Below are 16,447 nucleotides of genomic sequence, written 5' to 3'. Positions count from 1 at the left end.
TCAGTGGGTCTTACATCACTTAGGCCTAGAGCTTGTCAAATTTTTTTTTTTTACAAAACTGTTTCCCATTGAAAAATTCCAATCTGTAGCCCAGTATCCTGTCTTCCGACAGTGGCCAATGCTATGTGCCCCAGAGGGGATGAACAGAATAGGCAATCACCAAGTGATCCATCCTCTGCTGCCCACTCCCAGCCTCTCGTAACCAGAAGCTAGGGACAACATCCCTGCCCGTGTTGGCTAATAGTCATTGATGGACCTATCCTCCATGAATTTATCTAGTTTTTTTTTTAACCTTGTTATAATGCTGGCCTTTACAACATTCTCTGGCAGGCATATCAAGGAGACATATTGGGTTTAGCTGAAAATTTCATCAGGATGGTTTCTCAATTCCAGCATGGAATTTCTGATCAAAATGAAAACCTGAAAAAGAAATTATCTCTCTAGCCTTGTGGTTGGGGCACTTGTTTGGGATATAGATGTTATATAGTCTGGATTGGCTCAATAACATGAGGGCCAAACTCAGGACAGACTGTGACCAACGAGGACACAACCCCCCTAACTGGTTGTGTGTTCTATACTTAGATCTCTCCAACCAATTATCAAGCATGAGTGCCTCAAGCACTATTACAGCCTTGCCATGGAATCACAGACAGTCTCCTTGCACACTCCAGTCTTTCTTGCCACCCAGGTCAGCTTGCCTTACACCAAAAATCACAATAATATTCAGGTAACTCCCAGTCCCAAAGGATCAGTCACTTACACAAGATCAATTGCACCTTAGATCTCACACCAAAGACAACACTTGTAGCCAAACCTATAATAAATTAACTATATATGTATTAACTAGGAAAAAGAAATAAGAGAATTATTTAAAAGATTAAGGCAGATAAACATACACTCTGAATAAGTTAAAGTCCTAGGTTTCAAAAGGAGATAGAAGCTGCTGTAATATGTTAGCTTTCTATGTCCTTTAGGGAACTTGTTTTCAAAGCCGGTCTACTACTTGTTCAGGGAAAGCCCCTGGCGCGCCGAGCCGGTTTGTTTACCTGCCGCATCTGCAGGTTCGGCAGATCTCAGCTCCCACTGGCCACGGTTCACTGCTCCAGGCCAATAGGGGTGGCAGGAAGGATGGCCAGCACATCCCTCGACCCGCACTGCTTCCTGCAGCCCCCATTGGCCTGAAGTGGCAAACCGCAGCCAGTGGGAGCTGCGATCAGCCGAATCTGTGGACATGGCAGGTAAACAAACTGGCCCGGCCTGCCAGGGGCTTTCCCTGAACAAGCAGCGGACCAGCTTTGAGAACCACTGCTTCAGGGCCAACCCAAGGTAAGCAGTTTGGGGATCCCTTGCTTATGTTTAGAAATATTGTCATCTCCAAATGCCATGCAACATAATGATCCAGTCCCTTCTGGTCAGGGATTTTTATTCCCTTACTCCAAAGTTCAAACTGTGAGGGAATGAGGCTTTGTGCACGTCCCCTCTTCATGATTGTGGAGAGAGCAATCAACAAAGTATTTTCCCCACTGATGTTATACAATGGTTCATCTGGTGTCTACAGGCCTTCTTTTGTTGGGCAGGAAATGACACCTCTTGTAGTAAAGACATAGTTCACACATGGTAATGCTCCTCTCCTGACTGTGGAGTTTACAGATTAATTGCAAACACTTTCATAGTTGCAAAGCAAAGGCTTAAATCCTTATAAAATGGGATTCAGATATTATAGGTGAGATTGAAGCATGCAGCAACTCACCAGCATTTCATAAAATCCAAACACTAAATGCATTGTTATAAACTTAACATCTATTTGAACAATGTTAACACCCAGGTGAGCAGACTGGTTTCCAGCTGTGCATTTGTCAGTGTTTAGTGAGGCCTAGGGGCCTAGGCAGAAGATAGCATCTGGTCTGCCACTGACACAGATGAGTTTGATTCTCATTTTTGTTATATATTGCAATGAAAATGAAGTGTGAAACTGTGCCATTTTTCACAAAAGAGATTCTTGTTTTCTGGCCATCTCTGCTTAGTCCTTTCTGAGACCTTCACCCCAAATTCTCAGCAATAAGGAACAACATTAGAAACCAGCAAATTTTTTATTATTGATTATGTGTTTTCTGGTTGAATTTTATAATCCAACCTTCAACTCTTAACCACGCTGGGTAGTATTTTTGAGGTCTGCTAAACTAGTTCTCTGCACAGAGCTGGAAAAGCACCCTGAAAGAACACATGCACACAAGCCATCTAACAACATATATATTCTTCTATATTTGCCACAGCTAAATTATTTCAAGAGGTTAATTCATTAGTGATCCTTGAAACATTTCCATATCCATTTCAATATTTTGGATGGAAACTTGTCTTTTTGATGACATGGAGACTTTAGCAAAAAAAGGATTTCCAGGAAGCAATTTTGTTTTTTTTTAATAAACTGAAAAGTTTCATTTCTGGTAACTGAATCAGAGAAATGTAGGGTGGGAGGGGACCTCACAAAGTTCAGCTGGTACAGCCCCCTGCACTGTTGGATGGAGAAATAAACCAGCCCTGACAGTTTGTCCAACATGTTATTAAAAACTTCCAATAAAGGGGATTCCATAATTGCCCTTGGAAGCCTATTCCAGAGCTAAACTCCCCTTAGAGTTAGAAAGTTTGTCCTAATACTTAAACTAAATCTTCCTTGCTGGAACTTTCAGTGGACATGCAGAAAATTGATCACCATCTTCTTTATAGAATCCTAGAATCATAGAATATCAGGGTTGGAAGGGACCTTAGGAGGTCATCTAGTCCAACCTCTTGCTCAACGCAGGACCGATTCCCAACTAAATCATCCCAGCCAGAGCTTTGTCAAGCCTGACCTTAAAAACCTCTAAGGAAGGAGATTCCATAACCTCCCTAGGTAACCCATTCCAGTGCTTCACCACTCTCTGAGTGAAAAAGTTTTTCCTAATATCCAACCTAAACCTCCCCCAATGCAACTTGAGACCATTACTTCTTGTTCTGTCATCAGGTACCACTGAGAACAGTCTAGATCCATCTTCTTTGGAACCTCTTTTCAGGTAGTTGAAAGCAGCTATCAAATCCCCCCTCATTCTTCTCTTCTGCAGACTCAACAATCCCAGTTCCCTCAGCCTCTCCTCATAAGTTATGTGCTCCATTCCCCTAATCATTTTGGTTGCCTTCCGCTGGACTATTTCCAATTTTTCCATATTCTTCTTGTAGCGTGGGGCCCAAAACTGGACACAGTACTCCAGATGAGGCCTCACCAGTGTTGAATAGAGGGGAATGATCACATCCCTCAATCTGCTGGCAATGCCCCTTCTTATACAGCCCAAAATGCTGGTAGCCTTCTTGGCAATAAGGGCACACTGTTGACTCATATCCAGCTTCTCGTGCACTGCAACCCCTAGGACTCCTTTTCTGCATAACTGCTTCCTAGCCATTTGGTCTCTAGTCTGTAGCAGTGCATGGGATTCTTCCGTCTTAAGTGCAGGACTCTGCACTTGTCCTTGTTGAACCTCATCAGGTTTCTTTTGGCCTAGTCCTCTAAAAGTCCTCTAAAAATCTCTCTGTATCCTATACCTACCCTCCAGAGTATCTACCACTCCTCCAAGTTTAGTGTCATCTGCAAACTTGCTGAGAGTGAAGTCGACACCATCCTCCAGATCATTAATGAAGATATTGGACAAAACCAGCACCAGGATCGGCCCCTGGGGCACTGCACTTGATATCAGCTGCCAACTAGATATGGAGCCATTGATCACTACCCATTGAGCCCGACGATCTAGCCAGCGCTCTATCCACCTTATAGTCCAATCATCCAGCCCATACTTCTTTAACTTGCTGGCAAGAATACTGTGGGAAACCATATCAAAAGCTTTGCTAAACTCGAGGAATTCTTTCCCTTCATCCACAGACCCAGTTATCTCCTCAGGGAAGGCAATTGGGTTAGTCAGGCATGACTTGCCCTTGGTGAATCCATGCTAACTCTTCCTGATCACTTTCCTCTCCTCTAAGTGCTTCAGAATTGATTCCTTGAGGACCTCCTCCATGATTTTTCCAGGGACTGAGGTGAGGCCGGCTGGCCTGTTGTTCCCCAGATCCTCTTTCTTCCCTTTTTTAAAGATGGGCACTACATTAGACTTTTTCCAGTCATCCAGGACCTCCCCCTATCGCCATGAGTTTTCAAAGATAAAGGCCAATGGCTCTGCAATCACATCCACCAACTCCTTTAGCACCCTTGGATGCAGCGCATCCGGCCCCATGGACTTGTGCTCGTCCAGTTTTTCTAAATAGTCCCAAACCACTTCGGGACTATTAGCAACTCATATCCCCTTAGAAGATTCTCAGGATGCTCCCCTTCATTCTTCTTTTCTCAAACTTAAACATGCCCAGTTATTTTTTTTTAACCTTTCCTCATTGGTCAAGTTTTCTAAATCTTTTATCATTTGTGTTGCTCTCCTCTGGATTTTCTCTTGTTTGTCCACATCTTTCCTAATGTGTGCCAACCAGAGCTAGACACATTACTCCAGCTAAGGCCTCAAGTAGAGTGAGACAATGACCTGCTATGTCTTAAGCAGCAAAGAGTGAGAGACCATGGAAAATCAGGAGATCTCTTCTTTTTGCAGAGATTACACAGAAGCAAAGGCTAAGGGATGCAAATGGTGTTACTATACTGTAATAAAACATGACTAGGATACCGCAGAGAGTGGAAGTGGGGAAGGAGCGCCTATACATTATAATCAGAGGGGTAGCCGTGTGAGTCTGGATCTGTAAAAGCAGCAAAGACTCCTGTGTCACTCCTGTGACCACTGCTTCTTGTTCTATCATTGGAGGCTAAGGTGAACAAGTTGTCTACCTCCTCCTGATGACACTCTTTTAGATACCTGAAAACTGTTATCATGTCCCCTCTCAGTCTTCTCTTTTCCAAACTAAACAAACCCAATTCCTTCAGCCTTCCTTCATAGGTCATGTTCTCAAGACCTTTAATCATTCTTGTTGCTCTTCTCTTGACCCTCTCCAATTTATCCACATCTTTCTTGAAATGCGGTGCCCAGAATTGGACACAATACTCCAGTTGAGGCCTAACCAGCGCAGAGTAAAGCGGAAGAATGATTTCTCGTGTCTTGTTTACAACACACCTGTTAATGCATCCCAGAATCACGTTTGCTTTTTTTGCAACAGTATCACACTGTTGACTCATATTAAGCTTGTGGTCTACTATGACCCCTAGATATCTTTCTGCCATACTCCTTCCTAGACAGTCTCTTCCCATTCTGTATGTGTGAAACTGATTTTTCCTTCCAAAGTGGAGCACTTTGCATTTATCTTTATTGAACTTCATCCTGTTTACCTCAGACCATTTCTCCAATTTGTCCAGATCATTTTGAATTTTGACCCTGTCCTCCAAAGCAGTTGCAATCCCTCCCAGTTTGGTATCGTCCACAAACTTAATAAGCGTACTTTCTATGCCAACATCTAAATCGTTGATGAAGATATTGAACAGAGCCGGTCCCAAAACAGACCCCTGCAGAACCCCACTGGTTATACCTTTCCAGAAGGATTGGGAGCCATTAATAACTACTCTCTGAGTACGGTTATCCAGCCAGTTATGCACCCACCTTATAGTAGCCCCATCTAAATTGTACTTTCCTAGTTTATCTATAAGAATATCATGCGAGATCGTATCAAATGCCTTACTAAAGTCTAGGTATATCACATCCACCACTTCTCCCTTATCCACAAGGCTCGTTATCCTATCAAATAATGCTATCAGATTAGTTTGACAAGATTTGTTCTTTACAAATCCATGCTGGCTATTCCCTATCACCTTACCACCTTCCAAGTGTTTGCAGATGATTTCTTTAATTACCTGCTCCATTATCTTCCCTGGTAGAGAAGTTAAACTAACTGGCCTGTAGTTTCCTGGGTTGTTTTTATTTCCCTTTTTATAGATGGACACTATATTTGCCCTTTTCCAGTCTTCTAGAATCTCCCCCGTCTCCCATGATTTCCCAAAGATAATAGCTAGAGGCTCAGATACCTCCTCTATTAACTCCTTGAGTATTCTAGGATGCATTTCATCAGGCCCTGGTGACTTGCAGGCATCTAACTTTTCTAAGTGATTTTTTACTTGCTCTTTTTTTATTTTATCTTCTAAACCTACCCTCTTCCCATAAGCATTCATTATATTAGACATTCCTTCAGACTTCTCAGTGAAGACCGAAACAAAGAAGTCATTAAGCATCTCTGTTATTTCCAAGTCTCCCGTTACTGTTTCCCCCTCCTCACTGAGCAGTGGGCCTACCCTGTCCTTGGTCTTCCTCTTGCTTCTAATGTATTGATAAAAAGTCTTCTTGTTTCCCTTTATTCCCATAGCTAGTTTGAGCTCATTTTGTGCCTTTGCCTTTCTGATCTTGCCTCTGCATTCCTGTGTTATTTGCCTATATTCGTCCTTTGTAATCTGACACAGTTTCCATTTTTTATATGACTCCTTTTTATTTTGTAGGTCACGCAAGATCTTGTGGTTAAGCCAAGGTGGTCTTTTGCCATATTTTCTATCTTTCCTAACCATCAGAATAGCTTGCTTTTGGGCCTTTAATAGCGTCCTTTTGAAAAACTGCCAACTCTCCTCAGTTGTTTTTCCCTCATTCTTGATTCCCATGGGACCTTACCTATCAGTTCTCTGAGCTTACCAAAATCGGCCTTCCTGAATCCATTGTCTCTATTTTGCTGTACTCCCTTCTACTCTTCCTTAGAATTGCAAACTCGATGATTTCATGATCACTTTCACCCAAGCTTCCTTCTACTTTCAAATTCTGAACGAGTTCCTCCCTATTTGTTAAAATCAAGTCTAGAACAGCTTCCCCCCAGTAGCTTTTTCAACTTTCTGAAATAAAAAGTTGTCTGCAATGCAGTTCAGGAACTTATTGGATAGTCTGTGTCCCGCGGTGTTATTTTCCCAACATATCTTGATAGTTGAAATCCCCATCACCACCAATTCTTGGGCTTTAGATGATTTTGTTAGTTGTTTGAAAAAAGCCTCATCCACCTCTTCCATCTGATTAGATGGCCTGTAGTAGACTCCCAGCATGACATCACCCGTGTTTTTTACCCCTTTTAGCCTAACCCAGAGACTCTCAACACTTCCATCTCCTATGTCCATCTCCACCTCAGTCCAAGTGTGTACATTTTTAATATATAAGGCAACACCTCCTCCCTTTTTCCCCTGTCTATCCTTCCTGAGCAAACTATACCCATCCACACCAACATTCCAGTCGTGTGTATTATCCCACCAAGTTTCAGTAATGCCAACAATGTCATAGTTGTATTTATTTATTAGCACTTCCAGTTCTTCCTGCTTATTACCCATACTTCTTGCATTTGTATAAAGGCATCTAAGATACTGGTTTGATCTTGCCTCCCAGCTTTGCCCTGACTCTCCTTTCTCTCTGCCATTATAGCCCGTGCTCCCTCCTGTTTCCAACTCATCTCCCAGGTCTTGTTCCCCACTTACCTGTGGGGTTTGTTCACCTGTCCCCGTCGAACCTAGTTTAAAGCCCTCCTTACTAGGTTAGCCAGTCTGTGTGCAAATAAGGTCTTTCCCCTCCTCAAAAGGTGAACGCCACCTAGGAAAACTGTGCCTAGCAGTCCTTCCTCGAATAGCATCCCGTGGTCGAGGAAGCCAAAGCCCTCCTGGCGACACCATCTTCGCAGCCAGGCATTCACCTCCACGATGCATCTGTCTCTGCCCAGACCCCTACCTTTGACAGGAAGAATCGAAGAGAATACCACCTGCGCTCCAAACTCCTTAACCCGTACTCCCAGAGCCCTGTAGTCACTCTTCATCTGCTCAGTGTCACACTTCACAGTATCATTTGTGCCCACATGGATGAGTAGCATGGGATAGTAGTCAGAAGGCCGGATAATTCTCGACAATGCCTCTGTAACATCTCGGATATGGGCCCCTGGCAGGCAGCATACCTCCCGGGATGAACGGTCAGGGCGACAGATGGGTGTCTCCGTCCCCCTCAGCAGAGAGTCTCCAACCACCACTACCCTACGTTTCTTATTATCAGTGGTGGCAGCAGACCTCCCAGCCTTTGGGGTACGAGGCTTCGCCTCGTTAACTGTTGGGGGTGATTCCTTCTCTCCTGTATCAAGAAGAGCATAACGGTTATCTAGTACCACAGCAGGAGGGTTCGCAGCAGGGGTGGAGCACTGCCTGCTGCCTGAAGTAACCAGCTGCCAGTGTCCACCCTGAGCCATCTCCTCCTCCACTGGTGTGTCAAATACACCCTGAGCCATCTCCTCCTCCACTGGTGTGTCAGTAGTCCTGTGATCTGGGACAGCTACATCAGCTGTCTCCACATGGATACTGTCCAGGAATTGCTCATGGATACGAATGTTCCTCAGCCTAGCCACCTCCTCCTGTAGCTCTCCCACCTGCTGCCTGAGAGATGCCACCAGTAGGCACCTTTCACATTGGATGCCACCCCCAGCCTGGATATCAGTAAGTGGAAATTGCATACATACACATTCTGTCTCTGTCTCTCTCACACAAACACACCATTTGTCTCTCTCTCACACACATATACACTCTTTGTCTCACACTTACATACACAGTCTCTGTGTCTCACACACAAACACATGATCTCTAACTCACACATATATACACACTCTCTGTCTCACCACACACACACTGTCTCTGACACATACACACACACACACACACACACTGTATCTTTCAGACTCACCTCCCAACATGTGTTGCTGTTGTTAGTTCCTGCAATGCATGTATATTCTTTTAATTTTATCCTTTCAAAGTGCAGTTGTTGTAATTTTTTAATGGTCTATGCATTTCATACTTTTACTTCACTATTATTCTTAAATTGAATTCTTTGAGCAATGAGTTCTAAAATGGCTAACCTGTTCTGAATGGAGTAATTATCCATATTGTAAGTTTTTAAAAATATATATTATATCTAGGTTTTTTGTTTCTACTGGTAGCACACATCCTCACATTAACTCAATATTGGTGCACATTATAAAATTCATTCCATACCTGGATGGAAGAAATTAAAGGGAATATTGGCATGGGAGAATATACTGTATATGTTGGATGGGAAAGGTGGAGGTGGATTTCTGTGTTATCAACACGAATGTTGTTTGTGACTGTTTATTTTGACAGTGGACAATGGAGACATGGATTAAAGCCCATATCAGATGAGGAGAAAATAACTGTTCCCTTTGCCCCTAACCCTAGCCCTAAGGAGTTCCTATGTTTGGAGACTAAAACAAAATCCTTTGTAGTCAATGACTGAGAGCCTTTCCTTTAAGGACTTTGAATCTGGCTCATGACTGTAAGATACAAGATGTTGGAGCATTGGAGCTATAGTGAGATAAAGAATGGTTTGGCATCTCTTTTGAATCTAGTAACAGGATGACAACTTACACAGTAGGGGACTGGGTGGTGATGGGGAGTTGACTCTTGGGTAAGAATTGATCTGATGATGTGCACAAACGAGTCCAACAGATACCATTCTCTCTCTAGTTATATTACAACCAATGCAATGTTACTTAGTGTTGATGAACTGTATAATAAATTGCTTCACCCACTTTGGTTCATTATAAAAAATATTTAAGAGACCAAATAATCAATGGCGGTCAAGTTTATTGCTATAAACCAGTAATAGTATGATACAGGAAAAAGAGAATGGGTGACAGGGAATGGATCACTTGATGATTACCTATTCCATTCATTCGCTCTGAAGCACTTGGCATTGGCCACTATGAGAAGACATGATACTGGGCTAGATGAACCGTTAGTCTGACCCAGTATGGCCATACTTATATTTTAAATCTGAGAGTCATTCATTGCTCTTTCTTAGGCATGTTTTGTTATAACCCATCTGTGATGGATTCACCCTGAGGGCACTACTTGGAACTGGAGTTCCCCAGAGCACTGTGACCTACCAGTCTGGGCTCCCTCTCACACTGTGCTGCTGTGGCAAGCTTCAGGCTCACTCTTGGTCCTACATTTCCTCCAGCATTCACACAGGTAGGGACACACCCAGCTGCAGTTTCATGCAGCTTTCTGACCAGCCACTGCATGAACCAACAATAGAGAAGCTACAGTTAAGATAACCAGTAGTTCCCCAGCCAGAGACCCCAGAGCTGTACCGCCCTGCCAGGGCCAGCTCCAGGGGTTTTGCTGCCCCAAGCAGCCAAAAAAAAAGCCCCAATCGCAATCTGTGGCATTTCAGAGGGAGGTCCTTTGCTCCGAGCTGGAGTGAGGGACCCTCCACCGAATTGCCGCTGAATACCTGAAAGTGCCGCCCCACTCCGGAGTTGCCCCCTCAAGCACCTGCTTGTTATGCTGGTGCCTGGAGCCGACCCTGCATCCTGCCCTGGTCAAAAAACTGACTGGTACAAATTTTTTACCCAGTTCACTTCTCAGTTCAATGTGGAGAGAAATATGTACATTTGTCCTAAGCCAGCTGAGATTTTTCCCCAGACACTTCACTTAAAGGCACGTTGGTTTAGGTGAAACTACAGACATGTTTATAAACTGCAAAAGACAGACTGTAAGTGATTATAAGGGACAGCAAACAGACCAAAGCAGATTACCAGCAAATAAATAAAAACTCAAACTAAGCATAAAACACTGGTTAGACTGACTACGAATGAGCAGTTTCTCACCCTGACTGATAATATCAGCAGTCTGGCAGATTCTCATGGCACAAGCTGCATTTGCTTTGCTACTTGGGTTTCTCAGGCTAGAAAATGCTTTAGCCTGGGTCCAGCACTTCACCCAATTCAGTCTTTGTTCCTCGGTTCTTTCCAGCTGTCCTCTTGTGTGGACAGTGAAGAAGAACCAAGGATATTACTCCCTGTGTTATATAGCTTTAGCATAGGGTGGTAACACTTTGTTTCAAAATTTGGTTCCCAGAACAGTTTGTGAAAAAATACAGAGATCCCAAGATGGTGTCCAGAGTCATGTGGCCTAGTCACCCGCCCTTGTAGAGTCATAGCCACCATTAATTACAGGCTCTCTGGAGTGTTCTTAGAAAGACTCACCAGGTGGGAGATAAGCTTCTCCTAAGGCTTATTGTTTTCCCTCATGGGTCATTAGCCTGAACAGACCCTTCCCAACCAACTATCTAGACTGTTAGCATCTTGTCTAGTGGGAGATACCCACTATATTTAAAATAGATATATAGTCAATATTCATAACTTCAGATACCATAATGACACCTGCATACAAACAGGAAAATCATATTCAGGATATCATAATTTTTCCAATGACAGTTTCAATGACCCATCTTGCACAAAAGACGTAATAATTATGCCATAATCATATCATAATAATATCACTTGGAAGAATGTGGTGGGCAGTGTCACAACATCTGTCTTCATTTAATTTCCCCCTAGATTAAACAAACAATTCTATTCTGTTTTATATGGAGGTGCCTGAGCAGGTATTTTTCTTTTCTAAATCAGATTATTCATTTTGACTATGCTGCTTTACCTTTTATATTGATGATCTATTGCCAGCTGCATCCTTATCCTAACGCTTCCTTCAGATTTTCTGAGATAAGATTATAGTCCTTGCATTACCTTTTCCATTCTCTTCTACTATTGATGCTCTTCAATTATCTCAGGAAACTGAGCTTTGGGTTCCTATCTGGATGCCTGGATCTTACAGTGCTTCTTGGTGTCTTTTGTTATTATTCCCTTTCACAGAAATTAATGTCTCTCCTGGTTTGTAATTTCGCCTTCAGATGAGATGATGTAATCTCCCCTGATATTGCTGCTGATGGGAATTTGAAACTATTGCCTAGATGAAAGTTAATATTTTTTTTTGAAAACAATAGTACAAGAACAATTCTATTACTAACCTCACAGGGGAGGTCATGGAAAACAACTGATTCCAAAGGGAAAATAATTGAGACAGAAGAACTTTGAATGTTAAAGGGAGTTGGGCACCTAACTTTTCTATGCTCCTTTGAAAATCCCCACTTTGATTCCTGATGGCCTAACTTACACCCATCCTTCTGGTCTTTGCTGAAAGAGCAGGGGGCTGCTTCTCCCAAAGTGCAAGGGACTATACTGTGGATGTGGGATGGGAAAGGTGGAGGTGGATTATTGTACTGTAAAATGTGAACATAGCCCATATGAGACATGGAGAAAATAACTATTGCCTTTGTCCCATATGGGGCCTGACACAAACCCCCTTGTAATAAATGACCGAGGCTTTGGCTACACTGCCACTTTACAGCACTGCACTTTCTCACTCATGCATGTGAAAAAACAGTGTCGATAATTGTGACATTCTATACCTTGGAGGACCATACTGTAACCCCCATATTGCTCAATTTCATATAATCATAATCTTACTTATAAAGCATGTCTTGTAAGCTATCAGGGGAAAGATCTGCTGAAAGTCTTTTTTCTGTCCATATATGTAGATCATTAATGCATATGAAGTTATGAGAATTGCATTGTATGGTTGTTACTAAAACATACTGTTAGATGGGGAATCAGCCAGATATTAGCGTCCCAGAGGCAACAGCAAGGAAAGTAACCAACGGCTGGGTGGGGTGTCAAACAACCCATCAACAGCCATTGCCCAGCAAGGGCGCTACAATGCGATGTCTCACCTGCCTGAGGTCACACCAGAGGAATTGCTCAACCTTGCTGGGTGACTCAGCAATACCCCCAGACATGCCTGGACTTGTGTTCTCCAAGCACATGGACTGAGGGTATAAACAGACAAAGTGGACACTACTGGGCCTTTCTCCTGCCCCTAGCTATGCTGCAAGCAACCAAGACACTGAGAAGAATACACAAGAACATAGGAACATAAGAATGGCCATACTGGGTCAGACCAAAGGTCCATCTAGCCTAGTATCCTGTCTACCGACAGTGGCCAATGCCAGGTGCCTCACAGGGAGTAAACATAACAGGTAATGATCAAGTGATCTCTCTCCTGCCATCCATCTCTACCCTCTGAGAAACAGAGGCTAGGGACACCGTTCCTTACCCATCCTGGCTAATAGCCATTAATGAACTTAACCTTCATGAATTTATCCAGTTCTCTTTTAAAAGCTGTTTTAGTCCTAGCCTTCACAACCTGCTCAGGCAGGGACTTCCACAGGTTGACTGTGCGCTGTGTGAAGAAGAACTTCTTTTTATTTGTTTTAAAAATGTTGCTCATTAATTTCATTTGGTGGTCCCTAGTTCCTCTATTACGGGAAACAAGCAAATAATTTTTCCTTATCTACTTTCTCCACATCACTCATGATTTTATATACCTCTATCATATCTCCCTTTAGTCTCCTCTTTTCCAAGCTGAAAAGTCCTAGCCTCTTTAATCTCTCCTCATATGGGACCCGTTCCAAACCCCTGATCATTTTAGTTGGCTTTGAGCAGTACAAGATTCCTGGAGTATGGTGCTGGGAGCTTGGGGGTTTTCTCTCTGGTGCCTTTCTCTATGAGATTCAGGAGTGGCTCTGGGAGCATTCAAGTAATCTATCTGGGTGTGGGGCTGAAAAGTCCTAGCCCCTTGAATCTCTCTTCTTATGGGACCTGTTCCAAACCCCTAATCATTTCAGTTGCCCTTCTCTGAAACTTTTATAATGCCAGTATATCTTTTTTGAGATGAGGGGACCACATATGTATGCAGTATTCAAGATGTGGGCATACCATGGATTTATGCAAGGGCAATAAGATATTCTCCATCTTATTCTCTATCCCTTTCTAAATGATTCCTAACATCCTGTTTGCTTTTTGGACTGCCACTGCACACTGCGTGGATGTCTTCAGAGAACTATCCATGACTCCAAGATATTTTTCCTGATTAGTGTAGGTAATTAGCCCCTATCATATTGTATATATAGTTGGGGTTACTTTTCAATGTGATTACTTTACATTTATTCATATTAAATTTCATTTACCATTGTGTTGCCCAGTCACTTAATTTTGTGAAATCTTTTTGAAGTTCGTCACAGTCTGCTTTGGTCTTAACTATCTTGAGCAGTTTAGTATCATCTGCAAACTTTGCTACCTCACTGTTTACTCCTTTCTCCAGATCATTTATGGATAAGTAGAATAGAACTGGTCCTAGGACTGACCCTTGGGGAACACCACTAGTTACCCCTTTCCATTCTGAGAATTTACCATTTATTCCTACCCTTTGTTCCCTGTCTTTGAACAAGTTCTCAGTTCATGAAAGGATCTTCCCTCTTATCCCATGACAAGACTTCTATGCAGGAGCCCAGGTTTGGGGCAATATCTGTATCTGAAGGGCTGCAATATTCTGTGGGGTGAGAAAAACTGCTTAATCTAGCTGCTGCTAGTGGAGTAGGGCTGAGAGTATAGACTGCGTGGTTATATTTTATTTCTTCTGGTAACTAACTCTGACTTTTTGCCTATCATTCAATATTATTTAAAATCAACCTTTTATAGTCAATAGATTTGATTACTTGTTTATCTTTGCCAGTGAGTTTGTATGAAGCGTGGGGCACTGATGAAGTGGTGAACCAGTTAATAAATGTGCATTGCACATCTTGAGCAGTGCAAAATGGTATATTCCTGGGGTACAGTGCTGGGAGCTGGGGGGATTTTGATCTGGTGCCTTTCTCCATGAGATTCATAAGTGGCTCTGGGGGCATTCGTGTAATCTATCTGGGTGAGGGGCTCCACATGTTGTTGTGCTGAGTGATCTCAGCGCCTGGAGGGGCTTGCTGCTGGTCACTAGCATGGCATTGTGAGAAACAGCCCAGGCTAGAGAGAATTCAGGAGGCACTGCAGTTCCACAGTCCCAGACTACACACCAGGGCGATTCCATCACAACTATGCACCAGCTACTCCCCTCATGGGAGTGGTATTTTTTACACTGCTGGGAGGTGCCATGACTATACAGCCATATTAAAGTGCTGCCATGATAGCGCTGCCACAGTCTTTCCCTTAGCTAGAGCTGGCTCTTGGAGCTGGCTCTTTATTATAAGATGCACGATGTTGGTGCCTATGAGCCATATGATCCATGGTGAGACAAACAAATGGTTTGGCCTCTATTTTGTATCTATTAACAGGACAACAACTTATACAGTAGGGGGCTGGTCTGTGATGGGAAGCTGACTTGTGGGAAGGGGTGATCTGATGACATGCACAAACCAGTTCAACTGATACCATTTGCTCTTTTATTATATTTCAACCAGTACAATGACACTTAATGTTTATTTATCATATAGTAAATTGTTTCACCCACTTCGGTTCATTAAAATTACCTTCAGGAGACCAAGTAATCAGTCAGTCAAGTTTATTGCTATAAACCAGTAATAATAAAGTATAGGGAAGGGGGGAGAGGGATAGCTCAGTGATTTGAGCATCGACCTGTTAAACCCAGGGTTGTGAGCTTCATCTTTGAGAAAACCATTTAGGGACCTAGGGCAAAAATCTGTCAGGGGATTGGTCCTGCTCTGAGCAGGAAGTTGGACTAGATGACTTCCTGAGGTCCTTTCCAACACTGATATTCTATGATACCAATCTCCAAGGAAGCCATCTCATGTTACATTCACCTGATGCAGAAGATGAGCTCCAAAATTTATACTGCGATGCCCATCTTTTTATACCTATCCTGTTTACAAGTAACAGATGTTGTATACATCATTTGAAACTGATCAGAGTTATACCTTCTTTTCTAGTACCATGCTGTACCACTTATCTCCTTGGTCTGAACAGATGCATTTGAAGTACCAAAGGGCATGAAAGCACCTGCTAGGCCTCTCCTAGGGCAGTACAATCACATGTTTTGTCCTCTTTGGGTTGTTCCAGTATAGGCCTGTAAAAACAATTTCCTACCTGTCGCTATAATAAAATAATTATCTATCCTGTTTTGGACAACTGTCCAATCTACTTCAGCCAAAGCTGACTTAAGATAATGCAAGGAGTTGTGGGATACTTATCATAAGAGAATAGCAGTAGAGTTAAGGTGTAGGCTAATTTAAGATGTATAACTGCTATACTATTTGTGCCTACTATACACTAATGTGCAGATGGTTTGGATAATCCATATTTGTACCTAAATCATCAAAGTGCCAGTTGATGTTGTATTCATACACCATGTATCACCAGGTCTTGAGAGATATTAGGTGCCTGACGATTAGAACTGAGCAAAAAAAGATTATATATAGGTCAGTGGCTAAATAAAAATATCCAGCAAAAAAATGTCTCATTTGAAACCAGAACTGGGCATTCGCCAGGCTGCTGTGTTGGGTCCCAGTACTCTAGACATGCCTGCATTAAGCTTTCCTGGATCTCAGCAGGCTGCAGAATGGTTTCTCCTTTCTAACCCTTCATGGAAATGAATGATGTGGCCCTGTTGTCTTTTCCCCCAGGACCAGTGCTGATGCCCCAGAACCCGTAGTAGGTCAAGCACGCCACACCCCAGAAC

The sequence above is a fragment of the Gopherus evgoodei genome, chromosome 21, assembly GCF_007399415.2.
Source record: "Gopherus evgoodei ecotype Sinaloan lineage chromosome 21, rGopEvg1_v1.p, whole genome shotgun sequence".
In the NCBI taxonomy this organism is placed as follows: domain Eukaryota; kingdom Metazoa; phylum Chordata; order Testudines; family Testudinidae; genus Gopherus; species Gopherus evgoodei.
Note: the sequence above shows the minus strand (reverse complement) of the source record.